This window comes from Triturus cristatus, chromosome 5_2 (genome assembly GCF_964204655.1).
Source record: "Triturus cristatus chromosome 5_2, aTriCri1.1, whole genome shotgun sequence".
Lineage (NCBI taxonomy): Eukaryota > Metazoa > Chordata > Amphibia > Caudata > Salamandridae > Triturus > Triturus cristatus.
Genome location: NC_140588.1, coordinates 540,014,558 through 540,027,425, shown reverse-complemented (window position 1 = coordinate 540,027,425; position 12,868 = coordinate 540,014,558). Strand labels below are relative to the sequence as shown.

General features: G+C 47.2%; 1 long non-coding RNA gene across 1 annotated transcript in view; it reads left to right on the top strand.

Annotated features, from left to right (window-relative positions):
* LOC146823271 (uncharacterized) overlaps window positions 1-5,329 on the top strand; it is a 59,785-nt gene extending 54,456 nt beyond the window's left edge. The window contains exons 2-4 of the long non-coding RNA XR_014962159.1: window positions 2,078-2,170; window positions 3,720-3,839; window positions 4,805-5,329. This is a non-coding gene — a long non-coding RNA (uncharacterized LOC146823271). The remainder of the gene's footprint in view (window positions 1-2,077; window positions 2,171-3,719; window positions 3,840-4,804) is intronic.
* Window positions 5,330-12,868: the final 7,539 nt, after the last annotated feature.

Sequence of the window (12,868 nt, the reverse complement as noted above, 5' to 3'; positions counted from 1 at the left end):
ACATGTTACGTGTTCTGCAGGGTCTTTGAGCACCTGTGGGCATTGTATCTGTGGGTACTGCACCCTTTTCTTTCCATGGGCACTGCTGGGAGGACTCTGCACCCACCCCTCCTGTGTCTGGGCACTGCTGGGAGGACTCTGCACCCACCCCTCCTGTGTCTGGGCACTGCTGGGAGGACTCTGCACCCACCCCTCCTATGTCTGGGCACTGCTGGGAGGACTCTGCACCCACCCCTCCTGTGTCTGGGCACTGCTGGGAGGACTCTGCACCCACCCCTCCTGTGTCTGGGCACTGCTGGGAGGACTCTGCACCCACCGCTCCTATGTCTGGGCACTGCTGGGAGGACTCTGCACCCACCCCTCCTGTGTCTGGGCACTGCTGGGAGGACTCTGCACCCACCCCTCCTGTGTCTGGGCATGTATGCTCGGGCCATACACGGGTGTGGGTACGCTCCATTCATACATGGGTGGGGGTACGCTCCATACATACACTGGTGGGGTGTGGGTACGCTCCATTCACACACGGGTGTGGGTACGCTCCGTACATACACTGGTGGGGTGTGGGTACGCTCCATTCATACACGGGTGTGGGTACGCTCCATTCATACACGGGTGTGGGTATGCTCCGTACATACACTGGTGGGGTGTGGGTACGCTACATTCATACACGGGTGGGGGTACGCTCCGTACATTCCCGTACCCACGATCTGCAGGCCTGGGTACGTACCGTACCCACGCCTTAGGAGCGTGTGTACGGGTCGTACCACGCCCACCCCTACGTCACCCCAACAATGGCGGTACGGCCTGTATCCACGTTCTAAAGGCCTGGGTACGGGCCGTACCAGCATTGTTGGGGTGATGTAGGGGTACGCGTGGTACGACCCGTACCCACGCTCTGAAGGGCTGGGTACGGTGCTTACCCCTACGGCACCCCATTGGGGGTCTGCACCGTACCCAGGCCTTCAGAGCGTTGGTACGGGTCGTACCACGCGTACCCCTACATCACCCGAACAATGCTGGTACGGCCCGTACCCAGGCCTTTAGAACGTGGGTACGGGCCGTACCGCCATTGTTGGGGTGACGTAGGGGTGGGCGTGGTACGACCCGTACCCACGCTCTTAAGGCGTGTGTACGGTACGTACCGGTATTGTTGTGTTGCCGGTTCGCGTCAACATCCACTTCTGTTGTGGCGGGCGCTTTCGTTGCTGGACACGCCCCCACCCCCTCGAGGTGACCAGGTCCTGCAGGTCAGGTATGTCCAGGGCATGTGTGATTTGTGACTTGGGTGGGGGTTATGTGTCCTGCCCCTGCCCCCCCCCCTTTGCCCCTGGGTGTTGTTCTGACCGTCTGCGGCATCTGCGTCGGTTCCTGTAGAGCAGGTGGACTGCTATGAGTGCTGGGATAACACGTAGGTTCGGGTCCATGGCTGTCCATCGCGTACAGGTGCTCCTTGTGTGCGTCCTCCTGATTTCCCTGCAGTTTTTGGCAGGCGGAGAATTTTATCCTTGCGGGGTGACGTCGGTGCGGATCGTACTTTCTGGTTCGTGATACGCAGCCGGAATGCGTCCCGACGTCACGTCGATGCTGTCTCGGATCACATTGGTATGTATTTTTTCGTCGGTCGGTGTTTTTTATGATTCGTACGGAAATGGTGTTTCCGTGGGAATCGTACTTGCATGTTTGTAATGTTTATTTCCCGGGTACGAGTCGGACGGAGAAAACGCTCCGACCGACGGTTCGTACCCGGTTTCTCCAGGATCGGAATCGGCACCTTAATGTACAATGGGCATGCTTGGAATAGGTGGGCTAGGTTGGGTGGTACATCGTACTTAGGCTTAGTTGTAACTTAGTATTCTGGAATCAGAATGGAAGACTGGATTACTGTTGATAAATAGTAACTTAAGTAGTCGATCCGCGAATCCCCCAATACTACTTGTTGACCAGATGGAATCGGTCAATTTAGTTATTGCAATTGTTGTTTACATAAGTCTTTTTTGACCGTTGTTGAAAAATATTGTATTTGTTTGACACCATCCATCAATGTTTGTCTCTTTCTCATATCTTTCCTGTTCATCAGCACCCAGGGGCAGACAGACAGTGAGTGGGGGTTCGGCGAGACAACAGTCCGATCAGCACCAGGACACCAATGAGGGCTCCTCTGCTGGCCCCAGTAAGTCTTCTTGTTTTTAATAATATTTCTTATTCCATACCTTTTACTGCACCATATTTTTCACGAACTATTGTTTCAGTTTCCAAAAGCTATTTTTTTACCAACAATTATCCTTCGATCTGTACGGTTTCAAAAATCTTATCCCTGCCTCTGCTATGATGACTCTCGGTACTACTACTACTAATACTATCAGTCTGTCTGTACTGTAGTCTTGCCCAGTTGGCCAGTGCCACTCTTTATGTGAAAGGTTGTAATATAAAACTCATATTCACCAGTAGCTCTAGCCATTGAGTCCAATCCTTTGGGTCGTCGTCTTGTACTACTTCTAGTCTTATTGATCTTGAGTCTTTGTTAATCTTGAGGCTTTGAAAATTCACAGCAACAAAAGCCCAACCAGATTTATTACTATTTTGATATGATAGCCTATAGGACATACTACTACTGTTGTAGGGATCTTGCACATACACAGACCTTTGCACAAGAAAATAGGATGTTGGTGATGGTAGGTTGGACCTTCCTCACACACCACAATCAGAAATTCAGCACCCACCACAATTCCACTGCTCGACTATAGTACTGTCTTGTCATAATAACTATTAGGTCTCCGAACCCTCCCCCCAAGATACCCAACAAGTAGACAACCCAGAACATAACACACCCAACCTCTCAGTCGTGGAAGCAATGCACATGCACACCCTTTCTTTAATTTGCTCACTCGTGTAAGTTAGTCCACACCAAATACCACCAAGTCTATGTAAGTTCAAAATGTTTATTTTGAATTGAGAAGCTCTGTACATTGTTTTATTATAAAATGCAGCACCAACCGGAAAATCAATAACATTAAAACAATAAACATTGTTACACTTATACAGTTGGGAATTAAATCATGATAACTGAACAGTGGTGGAAGGCAGCACCACCATGCCCTAGGAATTTAGTTTATATAAATTTAAAAATGAAGATGTGAGTGAAGGGACCCCTCACCTTAGGAGAACCTAGTACTGGTAGTTGTTGCATCATTCAGAAGCTCTGCAAAGCTCTGGTTCGTAGAAGGGAATCTTCCGTCTGTAATGCGAAAAATGAAATGGTGTGCGTTAGTATATTGCAACTTGCAAGCATTTCTCAGCCGTGCCAAAAAGTGTAGCATTTATGGATAAGCAATATGGACTAGTAACTAACAGTGCACCAGTACTTCCTAAAAAAGTGGCTTGTTAATGTTTTTGTTGACCGCTTGTACGCAGCGCGTAGACTAGACAGTAGGAGTGTGAGGCAGGTCATATGGCCTCAGAGGTGTCTTATACAAGAAGCTGCAAGGTAACGTCACATGTGCAAAAATAAAAGACACAAAGGTAAAATCAAAATGGTAGCATGGCTCGGGCTAATTAAGCAAAGGCTACAATATTGACAATATATAACTATTAGTGTCTACTCTACTACTACCTGATTTGTACTAGTGATGTATGTTAGTATTAACTCATTTTTCAACCTTGCTACTGATCAATAGGGGGGAGGTGTATATGACGCCTAATCAATGTGTAATGTTTTCTAGGCGCACTACCGACCACCATTGCCGGGGCCAGCGAAGGCGACGCAGAGGGCGAGGATTCGGCAGTTGCTGCAGATAGCAACGGAGCGGTAGGGGGAGTGGCAGCACCAGTGGCGGGCGGTGGTAAGTTAGATTCATAATCCTTAACTATTGTTGAACTTGACAGTACACTCACTGCAAGGGTGTACTGTATGTATATGTATACTGTACTGCTGAGAATTTGGGCCCCATTAGGATGGCGGGTGCATTGCCCTAGCCGGGTCGGCGGTATTCACCGCCGACACCACAGGGGCAAACCTACTGCCATCCCTGTAGAAAAGAGTCAGACCCCCCCCCCATATGTCGACCAGGCGGAAAAGGGTTCAATATGGCAGTGGTGTCTCTCTGAACACACCGCCAGCCAGATAATCTGCATTTTGGAATGCCGTGGCGTGGCCGCATTGCCGTCCGCCACGGAAAGGCATGCAGACATTGCAGAGTATGCTTGGGGCCCCCCATGGAGGGTACCTACCTATGCTATGGTACCCCCCTGCCTTTCAAAGCAAGACGTGACAGGCTCCGTGCGGGGCCCATCATGTTGTGCTTGGAAAAGCAGCACAACATGTATTTTTAGCATTGCTTTCGGCACCGCCAACGAGAATGTAAAAAAAACAGGATGCGCATCATCCTAATTAATTGTCCCCATGGGACCCCCACCCTTTGTAGCATGGTGGGCGGACAAAGTCCGGCCGCCATCCGATGTCGTAAGTAAGTATGAGTTGTTGGGGACGTTTGAAGAGTAAACTAGAAGACTACAATCCCTTTAATTTGCATAGGAGCGGGAGTATTTAGTAACCAATGGCCTCATCTATCTGATTTCAACTCCGCTTTGAAAGTTTTATGGAGAAGAGCACCTGGTGCACTGTTCAACTAAAAAGTGAAAGACGGGTGGAAGTAAGAAGGACGGGCGAGATTTAAAATGTTATGTACTACTGTGCTTTATAGTGGTACTCTACCATGCCACTATGTGTATAAATAATTAACTTGTCTTACTGTTTTTCTAAGAGTATATTTTACAATTGTCTTGTTTTTTTCTTTTTGATACACAGCTACTCCTAAACTAAACCGCAAGGAGTTGGCCGCTAAGGCACGGCGCCGGAAGCTGGAGGCAATCTAGCGGGAATACCGGCGGCTGGTGGTCTTAGCCGAGGAGGAGGAGGAGACTGCGTCAGCAATTCAAGCTACCTCCAGTGCCTGGGCCCCAGCCACCGCCCTCCAGCGGTACAGCACCACCGTCTGGCGGCTGCCTGCCGCCACCGTAGTGCCATCTCCGGTGCCCCCCCCCCACTGTCGCTGCAACTGCCGCGCCCTAAGACGCCGCGTCTCCGGCCTAGAGCACCAAATACGTGTCCTTCTTGAGTCCTGACCCACACCTTAGTCCCGGTCATTAAGTTCTGCCCCTTTTTTAATTCTTGTTTGGGAGGGTGGGAACTTGTTTGGGTTTGGGATTTTTTCTTTACGGACTTTCTCCTATGGACAATTGGACATTGGTTGGGGTTAGGGAGGGGGGTGGGTCAGCTTTTGTGGGTTTAGTTTATTTTTGTTAGGGAAAATTAAATATATTTTTCTATGTTACATGCAATGTTGTTAATGTTTTGTAGGTGGGGTAACTGTTTTACAACACACTGTTTCCTTGCTGGTGCATGGCCGCCCATAGCCTGTGTTTGATTTAAATAATTGGCTGACTGTGTAAGACACAAACAGATAGATGCGACACACCTCACTGATTGACTTGTCCTTCTAGTACTTTCAGTCTGTCCTCTAGTCTATGCTTTCTTTATCTGGACTGGCGTGTGAAAATGAAATCATTGACAACATGTCCATTATTAATTCTGCCTCCCCCAAACTTCTCTCTTACCTGTGCTTGATGTTTATGTCCAACTGTGGCACAGCAATGGCTGCATGGTGAAGATGGTTTCCTTTTTCTAACATGCCATGATTGGGGTGGTGGTAGTATAGTAGTAGTAGTAGTAGACACTGGCAGGGCGGCAGCATTTGCAAAAAAAGAAAATGAGACAGTCAATCACCTTTGAGAGACTGTTAGAGGAGTAGTAGAATGAAGTACAGTACAGAACTTACCGAGCAACAATAATATGCTAAAATATTAGACAACAAAACATAATGGTGGTTGGGATAGACTACTAGACAGAGTTACAAACTATAGTTGTGTCGAGTCACTTGACTAGGCCTACAGCCTAACAGTTAGTGCTGTATATGAGGAATGACAACAAACAAATCCAATCAATGCCGGCAATTCATGCTGAGGTATATGTTCCGTTGTTAAATAAAATAACCTAAAATATCCTACTCATGGGTGGGCAAGCAGAAGAAGATCATCGCTCTGCCTTGAAATTGAAGTACTGTTGCTTTCGCCACATCTGCCCCAGCAAGTGTGTGATTAAGTATTGGTGTACATTTAATTTAGTCACACCTCGACAATAAGTCACACAGCCCGGGGGAAGAGGGTTAGGGTTTGTTGGATGGATGGGAAGGGGGTTTTTGGGAAAGGATTGACATAGAAAAACAGTATGCATGGACAAACAAACGACAATCATTGAAGACTACCATATCCATATGTTAAGGGAGAAAAAGGAAATGCATGCATGCTGATGAGAAACCCGGATTACATACACTTCTAGTTCTTGTTCTGTTGTTCCGGCCTTAATACTTTTACAGATAGCAAATAGAAATTGTAAATATTGGTAGGGAAGAATCGTAGACAGAGAGCATACCTAATGATGATAATAACAACTCCAAGAACACACTGTTGTAAAGATTGTATACAAAATATTAATCAAATTATTTCAAAGAAGATAAAAGTGGATACTGTTACTGTGTTATCCTGGTAAAAAATGTGAACTGGATTTGCATCTCAGCATTCCTCTTGGTCCTCCTCTCGTCCATCAATCTTGGGTGTGTCGCCTCGCCACTCGCCACTGCCGGACTGGAAACAAAAATGTCGATTTATTGGTAAGGTAAGTGGGCATTGTAATGTTTTCCAAAGTATAGGGCAAGGCCCGGCCTGTAATTGTAGATGGAAAACCAAAGGGGATATTGAGAAACAAAGTTGAAACAAATGCACAAGTTATGGTGTAGTGCAACAAGAACACTTTCCGAGGTGGCATGTATTCATCATCTCTACTCTAGTCTGTTTCCAGCATTGACCATCAACAATAACAGGAGAGAGCAGGCCCACAGTGCTTAGCAGTAGCACATCCTACGTTAAGACTTTAGAGTACTTTTTATTATTTTTTTTTTTTTTTTTTAAAGAGTTGGACAAAGGCAAAGCACATTATCCATTCCAAACATAGCATTTTACAGTTTAAGTTAGTAAATCAATGCACCACAGTCATCCCACCGCTACACTCTATTCCACTTCTACAGACATTTGGGTCTGCTGTGGTTGTTGTTGACGTGTTTACCTTTAGGCTTTTAAGTTTATGCCACTCATGAAACATCCTCCTGACTTCATCATCATCTCCGATACTTTTACTGACTGACTGTGAAGATCGGCCTGCAGTAGAAGTAAAATTGTTATTACACAACAAGAGTAGAAATCTTATTGACTTGAGTCAGTCTTTAGTGTGTACAGAAAGATAGATTACTAGTACAATTTGCCTTCACTTTGTGCACAACAAACAAACAACAAAAACACAAAGACCAATTGCTCAGAGTCAGGTGTCCAATGCATGCCATTAATTGTCATTACCTGTTCCTTCTCATCTTAAGTTAAAGGGCCGTCTATTTCGCCATCATCATGATGGGCGGTGATGTTGTGTCATCATACTCATTGCGCAGATATAGTGAGTCCCCTTCCTGTATTGAATTAAAAGCAATTTCTTATTTGCAAGAAGGGGAAAATTGAATTCACCCGAGTTAAGTTTAGTGTGTTCTGTAGAAAGTTGATTAGTGGCAGTGCACAATTACATAAATTTATGCACAACAAACACAACAAAATCATTCAGTCTGCAACTCTGCATCCAATGCATGGCATCAATCATTACCTGTTCCATCTTATTTTCAGTTAATGGCCAGTCTCTCTCGGCTCTTAAAAGGAGGATAGCTATAGTAGTCATCTGATTCATGCTCCACTTCTTTTGGCAGGACTAGGAAAGTTTGATTTTTTTCTTGTAGTATTTTACCATCATACAATCATTATTCATGAGGGCAATGGATTTGGGTGGGAGATTCAGTATGATGGAGCGGAGGAGCTGGATTCGGAGGACTGTACTGTCAAATTGCAGACACCTGAATATTGTATATTAAATAAGAAGAGTAGAAGACGGTGGTAATGGATTTGTTGTGATTCACAAGTTTGTAACCAGAACGACAGACACACAAACAACGATGGGAAAAAAGGGAGAAAGACAGTAAGTGCAAGCCTAATTGTCAGGGAAGTATAGCTCGTCCTCAAACTCTGGGGGGTCAGCCAGTAGTAGGTAATCATCATGTGACACACTACTTCCGTCACCTGAGCCGCTGTCCTCATCTTCCTCCATTGCTTCATGTATTGTGTAATTCGGTGGTATGAAGTGCTGATTCATTTTGATCATTGTTAACCTCTCCGCGTTTTTGGGCGAGAGACTGGTCCTTCTCAATGTTACAATGGAACCAGCAGCACTGAAAACACGTTCGGAAGAGACACTTGCGACAGGGCAAGCCAGATAGCTTATCGCTAGCCTGCTGAGCTGTGGCCATTCAGACCTTTTCCTATACCAATACTGAAATGGGTTTTAATCAATGTACACCTCTGTTGGGTCATCCAGATAGGCCTGGACCATCCGCTCAATGTTCAGGGTTGCTGCTGGTAAGCTTTCGTGCTGTTTTTTCTGTGCATCAGCACTGTGCTTATTAATGCCTAACTTTACATACCAATCGTGTAATGATTGTACTCGGCCTAATGATCCAGTTATTGTTTCTGTGGTCGATAGTGATGGTGAGTGTTGTGATCCAAACGCACTGCCCTCAGCCGACGAAGTTGCACTTGATCCTGCATGGCCTGCTTCAGTACTTCTTGTGGGTTGATCTTGCGGGCTTTTAATTAGCAGCCGTTCGTTTTCCAACTTACTGGCTGCTTCAGCTATACAACTTTTGTAGCGGGCAACATCAATCTCGGAAAAAGCAAAGAATGTCTTCAGTCCAAGTTTTGCACGTGGATCCAGAATTGTGGCACAAATGTAATGTTCTTGTGACAACATTTTATTTTGTATCCTTACATTTTCAGCTAAGCGCCGGGATAAGCTCTCCACCAAGTCATGGGCTTGCCTTTTGTCCTCTACACCTTTGTATGATTCAGACACATTATTCAGCTGATGCTCTAGCATTTGCAATAATGGGATAGCTTGGCCCATTGTACAGTCCTCCTTGCTGACTTTACGTGTGAAGACCTCAAAAGGACACAGCATCTCAGTCAGGCATTTAAATAGGCTCCATTGATCCATCTCAAGGTTTATGCCTTTAACAGTAGCATCCCCGCTTCTGTTCCAGACATATTCATGGAGTGACCTGTACTGCTCATACAGACGATCAAGCATGTAATACGTTGAGTTCCAACGTGTTGCCACCTCCTTGATGAGTGCCTTGACATGCATCCTATGTTCACGTTGGATGATCCTCAGCTGCTTCCGAGCTTTAAAAGAATGGCTGAAATGAGTGCAAATTCTTCGGCAGGTGGCCAGTAAATTGCTGACTATGGGTTCTTTTTTCAGAAAGTCTTGAACTATAATGTTTATGCAGTGCGCCAAACACGGAACCCTGAAATAGGAACCAAGTTCCATGGCCTTAAGTACATTACTGCCATTGTCTGTGGCAACAAAACCAATACCAAGCCCTTTTGACCGCAGCCATTCCAAAACCTTGCTGCGAAACTCGTGTAAAATGTTTTCAGCCGTATGAGATATCTCCATGGCGAACATGGCTACAGTTGCATGTTTCCGAGTACCTTCAAAAATCTCAGCTGTGTCAACAGCACCTCGTGCAGATAGCTTATCTCTAACCCCCACAAAAGAGATCCAGTGTGCAGTGATGCACATGTAATCTGTGGCTTGGCAACTGGTCCACATGTCTGTTATCAGGTGGATATTGTGCACAGCACTCTGCTGCAAAGCTTGTCCAACCAATTCCAGCACATCATGATGTAGTGCCGGAACAGCAATTCTTGCGAAATAGGACCGGCTGGGAACCTTCCATTTAGGGCAGACGGCAGACACAAATTCAAGGAAACCCACCCCTTCCACAAATGAAAAAGGAAGAAGGTCCAGCGCTAACATTTTAGCCAGCTTTGCATTGTACAATCGTGCCGTTGGGTGGTTGCGTTGGAACTGCCCCTCCAACCTAAACATGCTCTCAATGGTAGGCTGGATTACTTTCCTTTGTGGTGCTGTTTTCCTTAACCCACTAAGGCTCAATGACACAGATTGTCTCATTGCGGTACTCGGTCGCCTTGGTGTCTCACTCTCAGCCTGACTCAGAGTATGGCTCTTACTGCAGTGCCACTCTGATGTTACTGAGGAGGATGTGGGCGTTCCCACTGCACTACTGGGGACAGGGCTAGAAATGCCTCCCTCTTCTTCACCTGCCACCGCAATAATATCGCTCCCTGATTCATCCTGACCAACTTCAATGGGTTGAGTTTTTCTACTTTCTTTTAACTTAAGTAGGTGATCCTCCCACACAATAGTGTGGTGTATTCTGAGATGACTTGCTTGTCCTCCGGTACCATAGTTTGTACCAAGCTTACCACGCCGAACACCTTGCCGACAAATTGAGCATATAGCAACGTTCTCCTCCTTGGCGCTAACAGAAAAGAAGTCCCAAACTGGGGAGGAGAACTTTCTGGCACTGCTGGATGTGCCACTTTCAATACCAGATGAACTGGAGAGTGTGCTTGAAATGTGACCCTGTGCACCTAGACTGTGACTTTTACTACCACTACCTACTGAGATGGTTGAGCTGGATGTAGGTCCCTGCCGGGCCTTGGAAAATATGGCAGCTGGAGGTAGTGTTGGTGTAACCTGTGTTGGTAATATCCGTGCTACATCCCACTCAGTAGCAGCCTTTCTGGATAGGGTGAGAATGTTGGTCTCCAATCCCTTTGGGGCGGGAGTAATGTGCGTGATGACTGGCTCGTCTTCATCAACATCATCATCACCCCCCTCTTCTACATCTACCTCCATAACTCTAAGTTTTTCTGGGACCTTCCTTTTCAGAAGCATTGTCTTGTGGCGTATATCACTCTCAGACCGAGCTGGTGGGAGCCAAGTGGCATCACGATCATCAGAAGCGGGGCTTGAAGAAGAAGATGATGGACTAAGCCTCCTTTTCCTTGCTGGTGGTCTGGAAGACAATAGATCTTCTGAAACAGTGGTTTGACTTTGCTCCACTTTGTCTGCAGGAAGCTCGATTTCCTGAAATGCTCCTACGTCAGGAGCAACAACTACTATGGTGGGCTGATGCGGCCGCTGCTGTTCTTGTTGCGGCTGCTGCTTGTCTTGTTGCAGCCACTGCTGTTCTTGTTGCAGCCGCTGCTGTTCTTGTTGCAGCCGCTGCTGTTCTTGTTGCGGCTGCTGCTGTTCTTTTTTTATTTTTTTTATTTTTTATTTTTAATAATAAGCAGCAGTACAACACAGCAGTCGAACACGCAGTTTTCCACAATATTGAGCAGTTCAGTAGCAACTGATAGAGACAAGTTTGTAGGTAACAATTCCACAACAGTGCATATCATCAATACCCACCACCCCGCGCCTATACCTCTAGGCCTCCCCGCATCAGTCTGAATCCGAGGCATCATCGTCTGAATCTGAGGGTGGGTCACAGATGCCACCGTGAATTTATTCCACGCCCCCCACACTTTACTTCATTTACGAGGGCAGCCTCGTCTAATAAAGGCCGACCTCTCAGCAAACATGGCCTCGTCCATGTCTGCTCCCCATGCGGTTAGTCTCGACAATTCCCCTGTTCCCCATTTTTGAGCTATGTTGCGTTTGGCTATCATAATCCCTAGCGTAGCCCAGCCCTGCGCCAGGTGCGAGAGGTCGTTAGGTTCCCATATATTCAACAGGCAGCGTCTAGGTTCTGGTAATAGTGAGACTCGCCCTGACTGCGACAGCGTCCGCATCACCTGTTTCCAGTACTCCTGGAGTATGGGGCATTCCCATATGGTATGGAGGAAGGTTCCCACCTCCCCGCAGCCGCACAGGCAGAACGGATGTGACGCACTACCTATACTGTGTAGAGTGTGTCTGGTGTAGTATGAGCGGTGCAGAATGCGGAGCTGTACCAGTCGGAGCCTCGATGGTATACCCACCTCACGCGGTGAAGCCAGCGCCTCCCGCCACTCCGGGTCATCAAATTCCCCCACATCCCGGGACCATTTCTCACGGAGAGGACCCATTGGGTCAGGTAGGTTGTTGATCAGTTTGCGGTATGTAAGCGATGTGGCCCTTTTTGGCATATAATCCGTTAATAACCGGTCCTCCAAGGGCGATGCCTCGGGTACCGCCGCGCCTGGTGTCAACCTCACCAGTAAGGCGTGTTTGATTTGTGTGTATCGGAACCATTCAGAGGACGCCAGTTTGTATTGCTGCTGAAGACGCTCATATGTAATGATGTCACCCCTGTGCCACATGTCGCCAATTGTGGAGATCCCGATATTGTCCCAATTATCAAAGCCCCTGCTGTTTCTGAGCTTTCCGAGCTGTTTTGTGTCCCACAGAGGTGTGAGTTGGGTCAAGACCCCGCGCCACCCTAACTTGGCCTGCGCCTCGTGCCAAATGGCAACGGTCTGTCTAAGTGGGCCGATGAGCGCAGGAGCCAGTTTACCATCATACAGGGGTGACAGCACACCTCGCTCCCCCAGTAGGTCCCTATCGGCTTTGAATGCCGGGTCTGTGCGCGGAACATGGAGCCACTGATTAATTACTTTTAGCTGCGCAGCCAAGTAATAGAGTTGAATGTCTGGAAGCGCTATCCCTCCATCATACCAGCCGCGAGTTAATTTGGACTGTGCTATACGCGGTGGTCTGCCACCCCACAGAAGGTTAGTCAAACTGCGCTGCTACCGCGGAAGTATTCCGGCGGTATGCGACACGGTGTGTTTTCCAGTATATATACGA